This window comes from Molossus molossus, unplaced genomic scaffold (assembly GCF_014108415.1).
Source record: "Molossus molossus isolate mMolMol1 unplaced genomic scaffold, mMolMol1.p scaffold_m16_p_2, whole genome shotgun sequence".
NCBI classification, from domain to species: domain Eukaryota; kingdom Metazoa; phylum Chordata; class Mammalia; order Chiroptera; family Molossidae; genus Molossus; species Molossus molossus.
The window spans coordinates 21,944,479-21,963,937 of NW_023425355.1; positions in this window are offsets into that span (position 1 = coordinate 21,944,479).

Consider the following 19,459-nt stretch of genomic DNA (forward strand, 5'->3'; position numbering starts at 1 on the left):
GGACTTGGAGATAACTATCAGTATAGACTCGGGGATTTTCTTTTTTGAATAAATGCCTGCTATCACCTTGCTTACTTATAATGTGTCTCTTCCATCTAAAAAATTAATTAAAAAAAGAATTTCAATATGAAGGATTCTAATCCAAATCATTGGTATTCCTTTGTATAGTAAGAAAGGCTAGGTAGAAAAAGAACAAAGCAGACTCAAAATCATTTTGTTAAATTAAAATCGGTCTCCATCTCACAAGTCTTAACAAATACTACAATGTTCAATTATTCCTTCTTTGGAAATTCTTCCCAAATATTTTCTCAGATTAATTGTCACTGTACAAAAGAAGTTGCCATGTGTACAATGGCAACCACGGTATTGTTCAGATTACCTGCATAATGCATGTGTAATTCATTCCTGTGCGAAGCATAATTAGACTGTACCATAACTCAGTGTCACCTGAAACACAGTTATTATGCGAAATGCATACAATCAAATCATCGCTGCTGCCAAAGGGGAAAAGAAGAAAAAAAAGGAAACAATTCGGTTACTGTTATTTGTAGCTTGCATGACCACCCAAATCCCTCACAAATAGTTTGAAATCACATCTCTGCCTTGCAGAATCCTAGCCATCCGAACTTGTTTTTCTGCTTTCTCACCAAAAGGTGGCACTGTTCCATTTACTGTGAGGTTGGACTCCAGTGCACGGCTCTAGAGTCGATGTGTAACGTGCTCCACTGGAACTAGCAAGGCATGCATCATTAACCATTCCGCCTCACAGGCCCTGATATCAAGAGGATCATACCAGCAGCAACTCGGACATAACTCATTAAGAAATTGTTGTAAATAAGAATCTTGTAGAAAAGCAGAATGGCAGGTTGAAGCAGCCCCCCCCCCCCCCCAAGGAAACTAAATCCTTGTGGCTGACCTGCTGTTGGGCAGAAATAAATCACTATTTGCATCACAAAAGATGGAGGCATTCCACCAAGCAAGGAGACAGCTACAGCAAAGATTCAGTGGCATTTCATTCACTTTTCTCTCCCAGCCCAGTCCAAGCAAGGTGATTTATTCTCATGAGAAATCACTGGAACGTTGACCGATTCACCTGGTCAAACAGGCACAGGCACACCTCGAACAGCTACGGGAAACAGTTTCAACTGACCTTCGAGGTTCCCAATTAAGAGCAAGACAGGCGTCTAAGTTTCTGAAACAAATGAGCCAAAATGAAAAAACTAAACAAAACGAATAAAAAGAAACAAAACAAAAACAAAAACTGGCTGGAGGCTTTACCCAGTGTCTCATCAGCATTCAACAACCGTTCCTGATGGTTTAAATCAAAAGGGAGAAAGTAGATCCCGAGACAAATGCAAAAGAGATCAGTGAAAATTTCCCATCACCTGCAGTGCCGGCCACAAGGAAGAGAGATAAGGGCTGTTTAAATGCTGCTTCTTTTTTGCTAGATATACGATGGCTATGAATGAAGAGGTAACACGCAGCTCCCAAAACATTATGCCTTATCAAGTACAGAGAGTACACGAAATATAATAGCATTACATTTCAAGAGCTTGTATGTGTGAGATGTTCTCCATTGACTAGATCCTTTTCGCATTTTAAACCTGGCTCCCACAAAGGACGGCGACAGAATTGTTTATACCACGAAAGATATATGTAATCTGTGTTTTCTTGTCGGTAATTATATTCCGAGGCCAAAACACAGTGGGATAAATACCTGGGTAGTTTTAGGCAAAGAGTTAGAATTCAATTTCAGGGTCATTTGTTTATGTGAATTCTGCCATCCTCCACTTTTCGCTCCAGCAGCGGCGATCTGACCTTTCAATGCAATGGCACAGCGCAGCTCAAATGGCTGCAGTTGTCAGGACTGCGAGAGAGGCAGGTCCAATCCAAATGACGGACTCCCCTAATTACTGAGCCCTGTCGAGAGCACCTGCCTCCCCTCCAGCCTCTTTGTGGTCCATTCAATGCACTTGGTAACCAGGGCACTGCTTCCGGGGAACCAAACGAGGATGTTTGTGCAATCACATTTCAGGGAGATCACACTGAGGGGAAAAAGGTAAAAAAAAATCAAATCAAATCAAAAAAACGTCCCGATTATGAAAACGAGACTTCGGAATTCGTTTTTGTTGTGTGATATTTTATAAGAGGCGCACAGGAGCTGAGGCCTCTGTGTTTATGTTTATTTACTTTTTTAATTGTTTTTTTTCCTTTATTGATTTTAGAGAGAGAGGAAGGGACAGGGAGAAAGATAGAAATATCCATGAGAGAGAACATCGATTGGCCGCCTCCTGCATGCCCCCCACTGGGGATCGGGCCCACAACCTGGGCATGTGCCCTGACCGGGAATCGAACCAGCGACCTCTTGGTGCCTGGGTCGACGCTTAACCACTGAGCCACACTGGCCAGACTGTTTCTGTTTAAATGAACAAGGCAAAAGCTGTGTTTTCGACATGGGTGGAGGGAAACAAAGAGGACACAATAGCTGTGGAGGGAGGGCGGTAGGTAGGGGTTGACCAGAAAGGCGTCCCCATCTACAGCTACCCCATCACAATGTCTAACTCCTTCTCTTTGAACGTGCAGCTAGCTCTGTTGTCTACACGCTGTTGTGAACATATCTGGTGCTAGGAAGAGGTGTGTAAATTGAGTTGTTACATCTTCCTAGTGGCTCAGGGAGTGGGTAGTAGAGATGTTTTAAGGATACAAAGAAAGAGGGGTCAGGCCTGGCCAGTTTGGCTCTGCAATTAGAGCGCTGGTCTATGCACCAATGAGTCGCGGGTTCGATTCCGGTCAAGGGCATGTACATTGACTACAGTTCGTCCCCGACCCTGGTTGGGTCATGCGGGAGGCAGCCAGTCGCTGTTTCTTTCTCTCCTTCTCTCCCTCTCTCCCTCCAACTCTGTCTGAAAATAAATAGAAAAAAAAATCTTTGGGTGAGGATTACAAAAAACAAAACACACACACACACACACAGAAGGAGAGGTCAGTACTGACTACTAAACAGTGAGGCAAGAGACCTGGACTGACCACAGTCACAGCTTCTTACTCCTGCTTCTCCAGGAGGCAAACAATGCAAAACACACGTGTGCGCACCTTGCATCTATTAGCCGGGAACAGAAACTGGCCTGAAATAATAATTCTGACCTAAAAACAGTTGTCTGAAATAATCATCATCATACCACCTTGCAGTAAATTAACTCCAGCTTTTATGGATTTGCATATATATATGTAATTAACAGCAAAGTCAACATGAAAGACCCGTTATTAGCACCTGTTTCAGGAGCCAGAGGAAGCTGTCAATAGCCGCCCATTGGCTGCAGCCGTTCTCTGGGCTGGAACGCGGGGCCTTTCGGGAGCTCCCGCCCTTCTTGGCTGCTTGTGCAGGTCTGACTTTCTGCAAGTTCCCGTTTAATCCCCAACCCCTATGTAATATTTCTTTTTTTTTTTAAATATTCTTTTTCCTTTATTCATTTGAGAGAGAGAGAGGAAGGGAGAGCGAGAGATAGAAACATTGATGAGAGAGAACATCGACTGGCCACCGCCTGCATGCCCCCCACTGGGGACCCGGCCCACAACCTGGGCATGTGCCCTGACCGGGAATCGAACCGGCGACCTCTTGGTGCATGGGTCAACGCTCAACCACTGAGCCACACCGGCCAGACCCTATGTGATATTTCTACATACCTCATTGATCCTTTTTTGCTATTTATAATCTCTTCCCACAAATAACACATCTACCTCTGGTCGGAGAGGGGAAATTTCCTAGTACCCTTCCCAGTTCTCCTGACTGGTCTAATAATCAAATTAACAAGAATCAGGTTGGCAGTAGAAAAAGAAATGAAAGTTTAATAACATGTATCCCTCCTGGGTACATGGGAAAGACCCGGGGACACTGAGTCACTCACCAAAGTGGTAGAAGCCATCACCTTAAATACCACCTCCAGCTAAAGACAAAAGAAGATGTTGGGTGGTTACCAGGGAAACACCACTAACAAGAAAAAGTATGTTATGCAGATTTAAATCCTGGTCCTCTCCATTGTACTTGGATTTCAGAGTGGCTCCCATACCTGCTATTTCTTAAATTTAACCATCTTAAAATAATCAATATCCCCAAAGAGGCATATTTTGGGGGGTGGCAAATCTGATCCCCTCACTCTGTATTACCAGTAAGTGGCAATGGTTCTCTCTCACATCGATGTTTCTCTCTCTCTCCACCCCCCCCTTCCTTTCTCTCTGAAATCAATGAAAACATTAAAAATGGTGAGGGCAAGCAGAGTTGCTTAGTGTTCCCGGGTCTCTCCCATGTATCCAGATGGTATACAAGTTATTCAACTCTAATTTCATCTTGGTAATCCATCCTGTCTTAATTTCATTACGAGTCTAGACAAAAGACCCACAAAGGTGGAGGATGACTCTTCCTCCCCAACAAAGGCATAAACTGTTTGATAGTAACTAATAACTTGTTAACTACTAACATGAGGTCCTGGCAAAAGGATATGTGCACACCACAGGGAGTGACTAGAAACACTTCTAGAAATTATATGCTAGTGACAGGTAAACCCAAGATGAAGTGTACCGACCAGGAAGTTCCTACGGGATACACAGCTAAAAGCACAGCTGTACAACCTGGAAGTCTGGGAAATTGTTCTGGTGAGATGGAGCTATTAAATTCCTGTTATCGAACCGACGTGGTCTGGATGAGCCAGTATGTGCAACTTTTTTTCATCGCAAATTTAAATACGGCCCTGGCCGGTTTTGCCCAGTAGTTAGAGCATAGGCCGGCAGACCAGAGAGACCCAGGTTCGGTTCCCGCTAAGGGCATGTACCTCGGTGGCAGTTTGTCCCCGGCCCCGGTTGGGATCATGTGGGTGGAACCACTTGATGTGTCTCTCTCACATGGATGTTTCTCTCTCTCTCTGCCTCCCTCTCTCCCTCCCGTTCTATCTGAAGATAAATGCAAAAATGTCCTCGGGTGAGGATAAAAAAAATTTAAATACAAATGTCACTGGTGATATAGAATGTGTTGCAACAACTTACTAGTTTAAATTACCATTCAAATCCTTTTACTGCAAAGGGAAGTAAAGGGGCAAATCAACACATCCTTTCACTGTGGAGCACCTGCTATTACCAAATGTGGGTGGTTTTTCAGAGAGAATGTCAGCAGTGATTACAGGGCCATAGATTTTCTGCTAAAGTATAAGAGCTTAAGGTGCATTTAACTTGAAGCTATTCAAGTCATAAGATATAAAGGCAACTGTCCTAATACTTGGCATTTATAGATGATTAACTTAGATCCATTTGGAGGCAATTTAATAATTTTCAGTTCAAATAAATGGTGTCACCATGTTGTTTGACCTTTCGTTTTACTTGAAGCAAACACTCTTTGCCTCGCCTATAATATATAATCCATTTATTCTTCCCACTCATTAGAATCAGAATTTCAGAATTGCGATCATAGCAATAGGCAATAATTGCGGGGCATTTGGACAAGAGGTACTTTTATGACTTCCTCCAATTAGAACTTATTTGCTGCATTGTTTACAGCATGGTATTAAAAAGATCCGCATCATGGGGCAAATTTTCATACAGGCCAGTTGGTTTCATTTCACATTCTGTTTACACATGGCACCCCTAATTAGTTGGCTGGCTTGCAACTGTGTGCACAGGTCGTAAGACAAGGGGAATGAAGATTATTTTGCATACAGCCCTATCCTGCTTCTGACTAAACAACTCAAAGCTCAGAATCCAGACTGCTGATCACTATTATCTCTGAAGATGAAAAACCTCTCATTTCTTACTCAAGCACTTGATTTCCAAGACAGATAGCACACATCTGCTTTGATATTTCCTTTGTCCTAACTTTTCTTACTGACTTCCATTAAAATGTGCACTTTGGCCCTGGCCAGTTTGGCTCAGCGGTTGGAGTGTCGACCTGCGGACCACAGAGTCCTGGGTTCGCTTCCTGCTAGGGGCATGTACAAAAATAAAATAAAATAAAATGTGCACTTTGTCACTGAATTAGAAAGGATTCTGTAAAACAGAATGTTATGAAAAGTCAAGTGTTTGAATCAATGATATTAGCAGCACATGATTACACAATAAAAAGAAAACCAACGTGCAGATATAAGTCTGCTGGGGGAAAAAACATATGTTTTGAGTCTTTGTATTGTTGAGAAACAATGATAGTAAGTTTGATTCTTCTTCTAAGCTGCCTTTCACTGGCTCTGGGAAAGAAAGGGAGGTATGCTGCTCAGTCCTCACCTTGATGAAGGGAGAAACATCTACGTTCCGGAGCAGATGAAACTGAGGGTCCTGTGACTTTGATTAAATTTTGCTTTAAATCCTAGCTCTAGAAATCATCTCAAGGCAGAAGATAGTAGCCCAGACCTGACTCATGGTCACAAGTCCTCTGGCAGGATAAAGATTACATCGTGCCCAGCTCGTGTGGCTCACTGGTTGAGCGTCGACCCATGCACCAAGAGGTCGCTGGTTCGATTCCCGGTCAGGGCACATGCCCAGGTGGTGGGCCCGATCCCCAGTGGGGGGCATGCAGGAGCCGGCCAGTCGATGTTTTTATCTCTCTCTCTCTCCCTCTCACTTTCTCTCTCTCTAAAATCAATAAAGAAAAAAAAAATTAAAAAAAAATCAAATTAAAAAAAGATTACATCTTGACCAGTTATGTTTCAACTCCTGACGCTAAGGTAGAATGACTCCTTGGCTACTTTCCTATGGTACCGAACAGAGGGACCCAAGAACAGACCTCTGGGCTGTCCTCAAGACTTGAGGAAATAATGTATTACCCTTACCTCACCTCTGACCAATCAGCTCCCAGCACAACCCTAAACCCCTAACCCGAGGTGTCTTGTGATTTTTGCCCTGTGTCATCTGTAACCTACATGCATCAGGAACTTGGGTCTTTCAACTCTGTTATCCAGACTGGCCAATTCAATGTTAAACGATTTTTCTTTCTATACTACAAACTCCTGCCCATGTATTTCTTTGGGCCAGTGTGTGCAGGCAGCCAAACTCAAACATCTGGGTCCTGAATACAAAGACAGTGACAAGGAAAACAAAACATTAAGATGTCCTCAATTAAATTACAGCAGGCTGAGGGGTGGGAGGAAGAGAAAAGGAGACATTAGTTAAGAGTCATGGGCAAGTGTCCACCAGTAGACGAATGGATCAAAAAGCTGTGGTACATATACACAATGGAGTACTATGCAGCGGTAAGAAAGAAAGATCTCTTATCCTTTGAGACGACATGGAGGGACCTGGAAAGTATTATCCTAAGTGAAAGAAGCCAAGCAGAAAAAGACAAATACCACATGATCTCACTTATATATGGAATATAATGAACATAACAGTCTGAGGAATACAGTAGACCCAGACACATGGAAGTAGGGCACAGACTGACATCCCTCAGAAGAGGGGATGGGGGGCGGGGGGTGGGAAGAGATAAACCACAGAACTTATATGCATGTATGCATGGCCAATGGACATGGACAACTAAGCCGGGGACAGGGGGGGGGGGGGGGGGGGTTGGGGGGTGCCAATGGGGTAAAAAGGTAAAATATCTGTAACAAAAAAATAAATAAATAAATAAAATTTAAAAAAAAAAAAAAAAAAAAGAGTCATGGGCAGAAAACAACACAAGACTGCTCACATCACTGAAAGTACACTGAAGCACTGAATCAACTTCCGGGCTGTGATTTCACTTATCTAACAAACAGCCAACCACCAGAGGCCACCCATCTTGCTTCCACAGTGACCAATCCAGACTGGTGCCCACAACCAGTCCGGAGCCACCAAATCCTTCTTCCTTATGACCATTCGCCTATTGCAAAACTTTCTCTGCTTCACCTTCTCCCCCTTCCCCTTCCTTATTTATAGCTATCATAATTCTTTCGAAACAACTTACGCCTTTCTTCTCAAAATTCATTGTATGAAAGAGCCCCGACAACCCCGGGGGAGGAGACAAGTTCGTCTTCTCCGTTTACCTTGCTGCTGGTGGCTTAGATTGCACGCCCCAGGAACCGCTCCTTGTCTGGCCAGCAATGGCTCCATCATCTTTCATTCAGGAAACACTTTCAGCCTCTTAGGTTTTTGTTGAACAATAGCCTAAAATCTCTCTGATTCACTCATTGCCGCAGTATCCAGACTTGACTCTGAGACATGTGTCGACAGCAGAGATGAAGAATAGTACCAACCTTCAAATCATCTTCATGACGAACAGATTTGGTTGAGGTGGTTCGGCAGCTCGGCCTAGTTTTACTACCCTATCCACACGCTGAAAGAAAGTTATGGACGATTTGTTTCCATGAAGACCCTGACCATATGGCCCATGGATGTGCATCAGAAAACAATGAATGAATTGCAGGCCCTCGGTCCACAGTGCTTTGCCTACACCACCATCTGACTGCTTCTCAGCAAGGCTTGTTATCAAAGGCATGAGTTCCCACATGCAGCTGCATTGTGGGTTTGATTGTTTGTTTGTTTTTTATCCTCACCCGAGGACCTTTTCGCATTTATCTTCAGATAGAGTAGGAGAGAGAGAGGGAGGAAGAAAGACACATCCACTGATCGCCACCCACACGACCCCAGCCGGGACCAGGGACAAATTGCAACCGAGGTACATGCCCCTTAGCGGGAACCGAACCCGGGTCTCTCTGGTCCACGGGCCGACGCTCTCACGGCTGAGGCAAACCAGCCAGGGCTGCAGCCACATTTTGATGTTTATAGCTTTGAAAGCACTGATTCCACTATAAATTTGGAAATTTCACTTGACAGATGTTGACGGTCTGTATATCTTTGTTTCTCTATTCTGTACGATGATCATAGGGGCAGGGCAGAAACACTTCCTCTCTCCAAGTGACTGTGCTGTGAGCTCATTCGAAGTAACAATGCCACTGATTTGATGACATGCATATAATTTTTTAAATCCTTCCCCAGTTCTTAGTACTATAAAAAGCCTGATTAGGCAATTCGCCCTTTTCATTATGTCAACTAATAAGACATCACTTGAAAGCACAGGGAAAGCCAAGTAGAACGGCATGAATATTAACCTGGAAAAACCTCTCTGAATGGGAAATGCCTCAAGGACCAAAATTGAATAGGAAATATGCCAAAATGTTTTAACTGCTCAGAGCAGTAGCAAAAGCATTACCAAATGCAGTTACATTTACCCTGCCTCTGATGAACAGCGGAGCATTACATAAAACAAAGATTTCCTGTGGCTTCAAGAAATGGACGTGCCTGTGTTACTTACCTTATTAGAGGGATTTTTTTTTTTCAACACCCGCTCTGGTTTTGAAGTTTGCAACAGTTTTCTAACCCATTTTGTGATGCTGCCGGTCTCCACGAGCTTGATTTCTAATGGTGAACAGTGAAAGCCAGTGCTGGACCATACATTAGGTTTCCGTACTGGGAGTACACACTGTTTCTGATGGTTTTACCTCTGTGCCGACATCGCCCACATCAATAAAACAATGGGTGAGCCTCTCGGAGTCTGTCTTGTCCTTTGAACTTATAACTTATATGCTAAAAGTGGGAATTATATATCTTGTGAATTGTCCAGAGTGTTAGACTTATACAAATAATAATGTATAATACTGCAGAGTGAGACAACCTTAATGATTAAAAAAAATTTTTTTTCTGCCCTGGCCGGTTTGGCTCAGCAGTTGGAGTGTCGGCCTGCGGACCAGAGAGTCCTGGGTTCGGTTCCCACTAGGGGCACGTACAAAAAAAAAAATGCCTCTATTGATTTGAGAGAGAGAGGAAGGAAGAGGCAGAGAGAGATAGAAACATCGATGAGAGAGAACATCGATTGGCCGCCTCCTGCACGCCCCCCACTGGGGATCGGGTCCACAACCTGGGCATGTGCCCTGACTGGGAATTTAACTGGCGACCTTTTGGCGAATGGGATGATGCTCAACCACTGAGCTTAATGATTTTTGTTTTTTTCAGGGAATTTCACAGGTGAAGCAGTGAGCATTCCCCAGTAAAGTAGAAATACTGTATGAAAGTCTCTCAAGCCCCAAAATATCTACTCTGCCAATAGATATACTATCCTTTGAGTCTTAGAACATCACCAGAAAAGGAGAAAGGGGTATTGAATCAGGAGATAGCAACTAAACATTAACTTCACCCACTTTATACTTGTGCTGTATTTCAATTCTGCAACACACAGCAAAAAGATCAGAATAAGGTCCCTTAGGCGCATGAGATTGAGTAAATTTAAATGCAGTGACCTTGAGCCCTGGCCGGTTTGGCTCAGCAGTTAGAGAGTCAGCCCGCGGACCGGAGAGTCCCGGGATCGGTTCCCACTAAGGGCACGTACCTCAACTGCAGTTTGTCACTGGCCCCGGTTGGGGTCGTGTGGGTGGCAGCCGCTCGATGTGTCTCTCTCACATCAATGTTTCTCCCTCTCTCTTCCTCCCTCTCTCCCTCCCACTCTATCTGATGATAAATGCAAAAATGTCCTCGGGTGAGGAAATAGATAAATAAATAAAGGCAGTGACCTTGAAAGTCCAACTGCTGTCCCAGGTGACAGAAACAGTGGCCAATGCCTCCATTGTGGGAGTAGCTCAGAACAGTCCAGTTCATTGGATGGTAGAGCGAGTCGTAAAGGAGAATAAGAATTATGTGAATTGCTGCTGTTCTATGAATCAATTCAGAACAGTTTTATTATTTACTGTGCAAAATATACTTTTATACAGCAAAGATCAAAATGCAATCAGCACAACAGTCAACATAATCCATATCAAAGAATGAGGCAAACTCATTTGGATTCCTCCCAATACCATAAAATGGCAAGCCTGAAAATGAACAAACCCACCTTCCTATCTCCTTGAAAATCTCTGGAGCATTTATGTGATTTGGAGTTATTTTATTTTGTCTCCATTCACATTAAATACGGAAGTTAGCTTACCAGAATGTTTATTTTTATCACGTAGGAAAATGCATCGCATCCAAGCTTGTGAGCCTGAATGCATTCTCGTTGAATAAATCACTTCATTTGGGTCTTATTTCTAATTATAGCACATCAAGTCCATAACCTGGCAATAATCTTGTTTCCCATTATCTATACAAAGGCTTTGCAAATGAATCAAAAATTAATTACTTTCCTCCTTGTTTTACAGAAGATTCTGTGGGTATGTCTGTACTAAGAGCTTGAGAAAATTTCTCTTACTTTGTTAAAAGGCAAAGATATATTTGACACATTCATCTTCCTCGAGGTAGCACAGTGAAAGGTTGGATAGAGGTACAAGAATCAAACACGGCACCTTGGCTGATCCCCGGTGTTGATGATTTCATTTTTCTTTTGCCGAGTACAGCTGTACAGTTTTCGGAAAGTAGTTTCATTATCCTTCTGCCACTTCTAGATCTGTATTTATCACCCAGTCATTAATACCCTGGACTCTTAATCTGCAATATAACCTTGTCGTTTTGGGTGGCATGCAGGCGACGGAGGGGCTCAGAACAGGTCCCCCCAAAGTGTGCTCCTTGGGCTTGTGAATTTTTCTGACCTGAAGGCAATCCAGACCCTGCGGCTCAAGAGAAACTTTGACCTCTCCCTTCAAGAATTTAAACTGGGGGCCGTGCCCTTCATAAGAGTCAGAAAGGGGATCAGTTTTTCCACCCCCAAAATGTGCTTTCAGGGATATAGATTTTAAGCTGGTTAGTGAAAAACTCTTCAAAGACTCAGAAAGAACCTTGACCCTCCCTTCCTGCCTAAAGGAATTCAGATTGAAAGACTGGCTTCAGGAAAGGAACCTTAGCATATACACCTTAGTACAGGTGATAATTTAGCACATACAGGACAGACAGGAACAAACGGACCAAAGTCTGTCTCCCTCTGTCTCATTGTTTCAGGTCTGCCTAGCGAGAATTTGTACATCCTATGTTTTGTTCTTTTTTTTTTTTTTTCCTTTTATTGATTTTAGAGAGAGGGGAAGGGAGAGGGAGAAACAAAAACATTAATGAGAGAGAATATCGACTGGCCGCCTCCTGCATGCCCCGTACTGGGGATCGGGCCCACAACCTGGGCATGTGCCCTGACGGAGAATCGAACCGGCGACCTCTTGGTGCATGGGTCAACGCTCAACCACTGAGCCACACGGGCCGGACTGCATATCCTATGTCTACTGTGAACTACCTACTCCTTCTTTGAAATCCCAAGTCCCTGCCCCCCTTCTCCTCACTCCAGAAGGGCATCTCAACTGCCCAACATATCAGCTCACATTCCCGGGGACCTCAGGATGTACATTCATATACTAAACTTTAGACATTTTCTCCTGCTAATCTGTCTCTGTTAATGTATTAGCCCAGCTAAAAAAAAATCTTACAAAGTGGGAGGAAAATTATTTTTTTTACAACCACACAGTTATCACTAGAAATAACTTTTTATGACATATCTACAGGGCAGGGCAAACTTCTAATGACTGCCCACCTGCTCCTATAGTCCTGTAAGTGACTGTCCTCCTTCTGAAGCACCAAGGTGATTCTTACTGCAGAAATTCGTACACACCTCTGAACCCCTCATGTATATGGGGGTCTCTGACTCATTCAGGGATGTGGGGTTCCATATAAGGATGTAAGGAGATTTATTTCATCTTATTAATCTACCTTATGTTGATTTGATTACGGCAGTTGTGATAGGCGTATAAGGGTACAATAAAAATGATTTTTGCCCTGGCTGGTTTGGCTCAGCGGTTAGAGCATCAGCCCACGGACTGGAGAGTCCCGGGTTCGGTTCCCGCTAAGGGCACGTACCTCGGTTGCAGTTTGTCCCCAGCCCCGGTTGGGGTCATGTGGGTGGCAACCAGTCGATGTGTCTCTCTCACATCAATGTTTCTCTCTCTCTCTTCCTCCCTCTCTCCCTCCTGCTCTATCTGAAGATGAATGCAAAAAAAAAAAAAAAATGTCCTCGGGTGAGGAAAAATAAATAAATAAAAATAAAAATAATATTTTAGTTTTTCCCCCTCTACTTTTCTCTTTCCTTTCCCGCCCTTTTGATACCATTGTAAGAGTCTGGTTATTATTGATCATGAAAGGAGCAAAAGGGAAGGCTAGAGAACACAGGCATGCCATTTATACGCCTTTGCCAGAAAGCTCTAGTTTAACGCTCTCCAGGTCTATTTCGTGCAGATTGATTTGGGGGGGGGGGGGCTGGACACGACTGGACAGGGGCAGTTTTGAAGCACGCCCAGTAAGGACTGAGTGACATGAGAAGGTGCTTACCTGTCTGTCACACCTGGGAACAAGTCAGCGGCCACCATCGGCGTGGCCACTGCGAGGGCGGGCAAACTGAATATTTAATCTCCTGAGCATTGGAAGGTTCTCTTCTCTTTCTCTCTGTCTTGCTGCCGGGCCCCAGTCACCCACGGGGCTCACGGCCATGTGGTAGCCACACAATGGGCTGACGGACTGCGGCTGCCGGATCTGACCTGGACCTGGCTGCACCACGGAAGGGAAACTCTGGACACTGGCCCTGCTTCTAGTTCTGCTAAACCCACAGCTGCCCCTCTTCTAGGACTGGCATAAGGGACACGGGACTTTGGAACCCAAGGAAAGGAACGCCATGCAAATAAAGTCTTATACCACATCTCCTTCGCCTGTGCAAGTCTTAGAAAATTCATTTTCTGGCCCTGGCCGGTTTGGCTCAGCGGTTAGAGCGTTGGCCTGCGGTCCTGAGAGACCCGGGTTCGGTTCCCGCTAAGGGCACGTACCTCGGTTGCAGTTTGTCCCCGGCCCTGGTTGGGGTTTTGTGGGTGGCAGCCAGTCGATGTGTCTCTCTTACATCGATGTTTTTCTCTCTCTCTCTTCCTCCCTCTCTCCCTCTTCACTCCCGCTCTATCTGAAGACAAATGTAAAAATATCCTCGGGTGAGGATAAAAAAACAATAAAAACAAAACATTCAAGACCCAGATCCCTCACAGGGACTCAAACTGCAAGACCACAAATCATCAGAGCCTACCCTTGTACTCCCTACCCACAATCCCCTATATAAACTGTCTCCTAAGTAGCTAAAGAGGAAGGTGGATGTTAGGGTTTTTCCCCATCACCTTCCCAAATTTACAGCATCTGGAATTATTAAATGCACTTATAATCCAGTCCCAGGCTCTGGTTTTTGGCTGGGCAGTCACAGGCAGCATAAGTCCTGGACTCAGTTGACCTCTGGTTTCAACTGGAAGACCTACAAAGGTAGGGGGAAATTTCTTCCTCACCCCCCCCCCCAAAATCAAACTACATGTGAATTGAGATGCTGAAGGTACCTTTTTGGGATATTAATTTTAAGCTGTTTATTAAGAAATAAGACTCAAAGGGAACCTGCTTCACGAAGGAGATCTTATTATGCAGCCATAGCGTAATCTGCATTAAGAATGGTAAACAAGCCCGGTCAGTGTGGCTCAGTGGTTGAGCATCGACCCATGCACCAAGAGGCTGCCGGTTCGATTCCCAGTCAGGGCACATGCCCAGGTTGTGGGCCCGATCCCCAGTGGGGGGCATGCAGGAGGCGGCCAGTTGATGTTCTCACTCATTGATGTTTCTCTCTCTCCCCCTCTCCTTTCCTCTCTCTCTCTCTAACATCAATAAAGAAAAAAAAAATTTTTGTTAAAGAATGCTAAACAAGAGGGCTTCAGGCAGGGGCCTGTTAGCTACAAACATGTGTTCCCTTGTTTCTGAGTCATTTAACAAGGATTTCCCTCCCAGATGTGTTCTGATCTTCCTCAACTACTTGAAAATCTCACTTCTGAAATCTAAGACCAGAATCCATCAGCCCCACCTCTTCTCCTTCGTCCACAATGTCTTATTCACCCAGTGGTCGCCTCACTCACTGTCTGGAGAATTTTCATGCTATGTGATTTTCCCATGGGCATGTATTAAAAATGTGACTTTTGCCCTGGCCAGTTTGGCTCAGCAGTAGAGCGTCAGCCCGCAGACCAATGAGTCCTGGGTTCAATTCCAGCCAAGGGCACGTACCTCAGTTGCGGTTCGTCCCCGGCTCTGATTGGGGTTGTGCGGGAGGCAACCAGTCAATGTGTCTCTTTCACATCTATGTTTCTCTCTCTCTCTCTCTCTCTCTCTCTCTCTCTCTCTCTCTCTCTCTCTCTCTTTCTGACTCTCTCTCTACCTGAAGATAAATAGAAATATATCCTTGGGTAGGGATTAAAAAAGAAAGTTGTCTTTCTGTTCATCTGTCTCAGCCCGTTCAGAACTGAGGAGGTGGGAGGAAGAGCATTCATTTTTGTGTTTTCTTAAAGCCCCCAAAATGTTACAGATAAAACTGAAAGTTCCGTCGACCAGCCTTTTGCTTTTGAAATCAGGAACTCAGATGAAATCCGACGACACCAAGTTTTCCTCTACCATGCATCATGTTAGAAAGGCACTGGTGTTACGTCAGGGCTGCTAATGGACACACAACCCAAAGGCAGAGTGCACAACTTCAACCACGCACCTTCGCTGCAACCACTTGTCAGGTAAAAATGGTTTCCTAACTCAGACTGTTTAAAATTATACTAAAGGTCACCACTGACTCAGGATGTCCTGTAGAGTCAGCCTAACAACCACAGCATTCGATTTTTAACTTCAGAATGCCTGTGGCAGAATCTTCTGAAAGAATGACTTCAAAAATGGAGCGTGGCTCAACGGCTTCAGAAAACAGTGTTGCTAGATGTGCTGATTATTCACGAAAGGGGGCACTTTCTGAGATAAGACCATCAGAGCGAATTGATCACAACTGATATCTGCTGTGTACCTGCCATTTCCGGACTTTTAAACATTCCAATGAATTAGTGAAAGTGATTTTGCCCCCTAAAAGTCTTCAAACCTAAGGCTTATACATGTTTGAGACAACTTGGTGTGACCTTCCTGAAGGCAAGTTCATATACTCAGTAATCTCCGACATTATTATTGGGGAGATACATATCTAGGTAGATAGACAGATAGCTCCATTAACCTCATTAATCAGCCTTATGAAAAAGTATTTCTGGCCCATTTTGAAATTTATTATCTTTTGGTTAATGAGAAGCAAGGGGTAAGATATGAAATATCATCTATATCTTTTAATGATTTGAATTTTCAATTACTTATACAATGTAATCAGCAAACAAACAAACAAACAAAAAACCATTATTTGTCCATGTAGCTCTCAAGAACTGGATACTATTTGATTTTGTGTTCATCCATATTAAGTGCATGATGTACTGAACAACTAAAAGTCCCAAATGAGATGATCCTCAAAAGAATGACTTCTGAATATCAAGTTTGAAAAAATAGCTAAAACTATGAATATTGTTAGTACTGTCACTGTCATTATCAAAGGAACAGAACATTTCTCACAAATGTGGACAGTAAACAGAACGAAACGCTGCCTAGTTCGTTACCGTGTTGTTAAAAACCACATTCTTACAATGGATTATGGTGGGACTCTAGTACCAAAAATAGCAATAAATGGAAAAGAGGATAAACCTGTTAGAAATGGGATGTGGTTTCTTTTGTGATAATTATCTGTTTCATAAAAGTAAGATGGCCCAGCTAGTGTGGCTCAGTGGTTGAGCGTCGACCTATGCACCAAGAGGTCGCCAGATCGATTCCCGGTCAGGACACATGCCCAGGGTGTGGGCCCGATCCCCAGTGGGGGGCGTGCAGGAGGCGGCCAATTGATGTTCTCTCTCACTGATGTTTCTATCTCTCCCTTCCTCTTTCTCTAAAATTAATAAAGGAAAAAAATATTTTTAAAGTAAGATCTACTATTTCAAAATAGCCCTTGCCCATGAGGCACTAGTAACCTCTTGTTCTCCAGTGCTCTGACCTGAAGTGTCCTAAAACAACCAACAAAATCCTGCAAAAAACATGCACATTGTTAGAAACAGGTGATGTTGGGTTAGCAAGTGTTAGCAAGTGAGAGACAAAATATCTTGTTAGCTAACAGTGATTAAGTATGGTGGTACACCTCGCCAGGAAGAATAATGTTAACGATAATTAATCTCTACAAAGAATATTCACTGAATGATTTAGAGAAAAAAATAAGGACCATTCTCTATCTAATGATCCTATCTAAACAATTGCTTCAAAAATTAAACCGAAGAATTATATGTCCCTGTAAGATATGGTGATGGTTACTTTTACGTATCAACTTGGCTGAGCTAGAAGTACCCAGTTATTTACTCATTCTACAGTCCATTGATTTTTAAAATTTTTTTTCTTTATTGATTTAGAGAGAGAGAAAGGGAGAGGGGGACAGACAGAAACATGGATGAGAGAGAACACTGATTGGCCGCCTCCTGCACGCCCCCCACTGGGGATCAGGCCCACAACCTGGGCATGTGCCCTGACCGGGAATCGAACCAGTGACCTCTTGGTACATGGGTCAACGCTTAACCACTGAGCCACACTGGCCAGGCCAGTCTGATTTTAAATAAAGATTTTAAATAAAGATTACCCTTCTGAATGTGGGCAGGCTTCATCTAATCCTTTGACAGGTCTTAAGAGCAAATAGTGAGGTTTCCCAGCAAGAAGAAATTCTGCCTCTAGAATACAGCATCAACCCCTGCCTGAGTCTCCAGCCTGCCCACCTGCCCTGCAGATTTCAGACATGCCAACCCCCACAATTATGTGAGCCAATTACTTAAATTTCTGTTTGTGTCCCTCCACATGTGTACACACACACACACACACACACCACCCATTGGTTCGGTTTCTTTCTCTGACGAACCCTGAGTGATACAGATATACGCACATACACACACACACACATACACACACACTCTCTCTCTCTCTTTAAATATTTTCACAAATGGAAAAGACCTAGATTCTTATTTTTGAATTATCTGCTCATTGATACGACATACTATCTATACCTACAACTTATTTAACATGGATCAGTCCACAAAGACCAAAACTAAGATACTGTCACATATAAACATGATACTGATTTAAAGAAAACTGAAATTTTGGTTCTAAGATAATGGTTTCATTGTTATTTACACAGCACCAAACAAATAGACCAACCTAAGGAACGGTTTTGTGAATGACCCCATTAATAGCCTCACACTATTGGAGCCTTGAAGAAATTGAGGAATGAGTGGCCTCACATTTCCTCGAGTTCTTTAGAAATACTACCCTGAAAATGTTTAATTAAGAAGACAATTACCACCCTGGCCGGTTTGGCTCAGCGGTTAGAGCGTCAGCCCATGGACCGGAGAGGCCCGGGTTCGGTTCCTGCTCAGGGCACGTACCTCAGTTGCAGTTTGTCCCCGGCCCTGGTTGGAGTCGTGTGGGTGGCAACCAGTCGATGTGTCTCTCTCATGTCAATGTTTCTCTCTCTCTCTCTCTCTCTTTCCCCCTCTCCTCCTCTCGCTCTATTTGAAGATAAATGCAAAAATGTCCTCCGGTGAGGATTAAAAAAAAAAAAAAAAAAAAGACATTTACACCAGTCTGCCACCAAAAAAAGCAAAACAAATGTCATCCAAATTCCTGTGGAAACTGACCACTCTTTCAAACTTGGATGTATTAATCAGACCAATGGGGGAAAGAAAGAAAAACCATGACAAATAAGATTCTTTTTGTGACTTTTTTTTTTTTAAATCCTCACCTGAGGACATGCTTTATATTCATCTTCAGATAGAGTAGGAGGGAGAGAGAGAGAAACATCAATGTGAGAGAGACACACCGAGTGGCTGCCACACACATGACCCCAACCGGGGCCGGGGACAAACTGCAACCGAGGTACGTGCCCTTAGTGGGAACCGAACCCGGGACTCTCCAGTCCACGGGCCGACGCTCTAACCGCTGAGCCAAACCGGCCAGGGCTCTCTTTGTGACTTTAAAAAATAAATAAATAAAAGTGGTTATTTGATCAAGGAGAATCGTATCTCTCGGACAGATACCAGCGTCACACAGTGCTGATGACCTGTATCCTTAAGAGAGTCACTAGAAACCCAATTTGTCTATTTCCCATGTGATGGGCATTCGAAGGTAGATTCCTCACTAAAACTCTTACTTCCATTAGATTTTTTCCAAATACACACATGCTTTCTACAACTGACATTTGAAATGTTTCTCTACCATGGCTCCTTGCCTTCTCTTATGTTAGCAAGGCAAGTACATGAATGGTACTTGAAATTATGACTGATACACCGCATCTCTTCTTTGAGAGAGCTCTCAAGAACTGAGGTTACCTCTTTGGGAAAGCAGGCCACCTTTTCCACGGGAGAAACAAACAAATCTAAGGCGACGGGAAGGATAAAAGGAAACCATTTCTATTTTGCTGTTTTTCCTAAGATAATTTTGTTCTAAGATTCAGAAAAGGCCAGACTACTTGTGAAGTAATGAATATTCAATAGGGTATTCTGCTGCTACAGTGTTCTAAGTAGGATTGACCCAAAAAACAAAAACACAAAACAAAACAAACAAAAAACCCGTGCAACCAGCTACCACAGCATCACTTCAAAAACTG